At 35.6% G+C, this 2,767-nt stretch overlaps 1 long non-coding RNA gene across 2 annotated transcripts; it reads right to left on the bottom strand.

The window, feature by feature from the left end:
* Positions 1-1,852: 1,852 nt before the first annotated feature.
* On the bottom strand, positions 1,853-2,767 carry LOC122635337. 2 transcript variants are annotated; one of them, XR_006328646.1, is made up of 3 exons: positions 2,693-2,767; positions 2,465-2,627; positions 1,853-2,368 (listed from the first exon to the last, which is right to left on the bottom strand). It is a non-coding gene; the product is annotated as an uncharacterized LOC122635337 (long non-coding RNA). The 2 variants fall into 2 exon arrangements; XR_006328645.1 differs by lacking the exon at positions 2,693-2,767 and having other exon boundaries at positions 2,465-2,678.

Below are 2,767 nucleotides of genomic sequence, written 5' to 3'. Positions count from 1 at the left end.
ATCTGAGGACCCACGGGCTAACGGGGACTCTACTCTACATTCGCGTTCGAGATGCCTTTCTGCTTCGGGAGTTTCAGGTTTTTCAGAAAACTGGAGATGGACGAGACCCTGCTGAAGAAAAACTCCACCGTCCACTCCGTCAGCTTCAGACATCTCGAGACACGACCGGTCGTGTCTATATTTTAAAAATCAAAACGTAGTCCTCGGTAGGACTTAATCTCGCGTCCGCGAACACTCATACGCGTGACGACCGGCACGCGCGTGAATGTTTTCCCTATCATTCGCGTACGGAAGCAAGGAGACATACCCTCTCTAAATATAATATAAATTATATGCGGAGAGGTTCCATTAACTTCCGTGTAAAAATCCCACGATGATCGGTCCCTCGATAATTTGGTTCCCTCCAGGAAAAGAGGAAGAGTAAAAGAGTAAAAGAAGATGAGACGAAGAAAAAGAAACAAAGGGAAAAGAAGAGCAACAGAAGAAGAGAAAAAGGAGAAAAGTAACCGGGAATATGCGTGCGAGTGCGCCAGAGAAAAATAGAACTTAGAACGATGAGTGAATATTTCAAAGATCGCATTACCCAAGAAAATTAAAGTACCAAAATCGGAAGAAGATAAAATAATTAATCTCGGATAATTGTTTAAATTATTATGTATCTATGCCTTTCAATAAATAGAAATATATATAATAAATTATATACCTATGCGTTTCAATAAATAAAAATATATATAATAAATAAAAATGCATATAATAAATATAAATGTATAGAATAAATAAAAATGTATAATAATTCAAGAAATAAATTTCACGATGACTGTTCCCTCGATGATCCGCCTCTCGATAATCCACGCCTCGGTGATCCACTCCTCGGTGATCCACTCCTTGATAATCTAACCTGAAACTGAAAAAGATTAAAAGAAAAGGAAAAGAAGAAAAAGAACAGAAGGAAAAAGAGAAGAGAAAGGAACTTTGCAAGATACTGAGACAGTAACCCACTCAAAAGCCCACACCCAAGGGCCCCTCCGAAAGGTCCCACCCGAGAGAAACTAGAGTAATTTAACTGGAACAATTAATCTAGAATAATTGTTGAAACTATCATATATAGTTCTTCGCTTTTCAGCCATTCGTAATATATGCAGTCATTTCATCATCATCATCATCATCATCATCATCATATATATATATATATATATATATATACACATTACTTACGAAAAATAAAATTTTGAATGTAATTCAGATTAAATTTATAAGAGAAAATCAAAATGAAAAATTCCCGATCATAATCTAAACAAATATTCTTTTCCCGTAACGCGCAAAAGAAAGAACTTGCCTCATATCTCGGTGCGCTTATTTTAATTTCAAATGTACTTTTATTCAGTGCACTTTAGAAAGAAAACTTTAATAATATAAAGAAAAGAAGAATTTACAAGCCGACTTTAATAATAATAATAATGAATAAAATATGTAATAATTCCATTCGCATACGCGTACCAATGTGGGATCGAAGACGAAGTATTACGTCGTCCGAGTTTCTGAAATCAACATTACTATTACATAAGAGCGTTTTGAGTGACCACATAGTAAAATTAAAATATGACTAAAAGCCATTTTCGAACGGTTCTGTCGAACCTTCGAAAATATCTCAATACTCTAATAATTGCCCTCTTCAGCCACAGTTTGTGGAGACCTCTTCGGCATATAGCCTATTCTTTGTTTCGTATCCAAACAATTACTACAGAATATTCGAAAACTATCATTAACTACCCTTATTCTAAAACGTAGAAGAAAACTAATAAATCTAACGAAAAGTCGAAAGAAATTTACTAGTGGTCACTCAATACTCTTCTACTAATTAATTACAACCAATCACTCGTGCCGATTCGGACCTTTCGTCCTCGACATGATTGAGTGATCGGAGGAACTTAAAAATTAACTCACTACTTAAGAAGTTCTGCGATGGCTCCAAAACACTGCACCGCGATTTAGGTCGAAATTGAGGGTGGATGATTTGTAGTTGGTTGAAAATGAGGTAGGTCGACATCGAAGTTGGTCGAGATCCTCTTCAGTGATGCACTGACTCTAATTCGCGGTAGTTACTTATTAACGAACGGTCACTGAATTTACTTAACGCAACTCTACTGTATTTTACAAGTACAGTCTGTGCAACTGTTAAAAAATCAAAAAACTACGCGGACAAACACTGACTCTAAAGACTGCATTGCACGCAGTCTATGCAAAAACACTTATAGTTTAAATCGCGAACCGCAAACGTACAAACACTGCTTCTACTTCGCGATATTTTTATTTTAGCGGTACAAACACTCGATTACTTCATTGCTACGCGCGCGATTGCAACGAGGTTCTGAAACAAAAAGATAGAAATAAAATAATTTATATCACAGTTATAATAAGAAACTAAAAATTATTCAAGAAATATGTAATAGAGAAATATATTTACTTTAACTCTTCGTTTAAACTTGTAGAAAAGGCATCCAGAGAAAATTTCTAAGTTCTCTCGTCGAAGTCCAAAACACAACTGAACTAGTAACTGTAATAGTCGGTCAAAGGTCTAACTTTGTTGTCGTCTCACGAGGCCAAGTATCCCTACTCCCAATTTGAATCTAAAATAAAATAATTCGTATAGAATATTAAAAGAATGAGTGATATAATAATATGTTTACATTACCTCTTCTCTATTACTTGCGGAGAATGCGTACAATGAGAACTGCGATGCGTACTCGTCGAAATTCGAAGCAAGACT

This window comes from Vespula pensylvanica, chromosome 18, assembly GCF_014466175.1.
Source record: "Vespula pensylvanica isolate Volc-1 chromosome 18, ASM1446617v1, whole genome shotgun sequence".
NCBI lineage: Eukaryota > Metazoa > Arthropoda > Insecta > Hymenoptera > Vespidae > Vespula > Vespula pensylvanica.
Note: the sequence above shows the minus strand (reverse complement) of the source record. Positions and strands in the feature narration are given on the sequence as shown.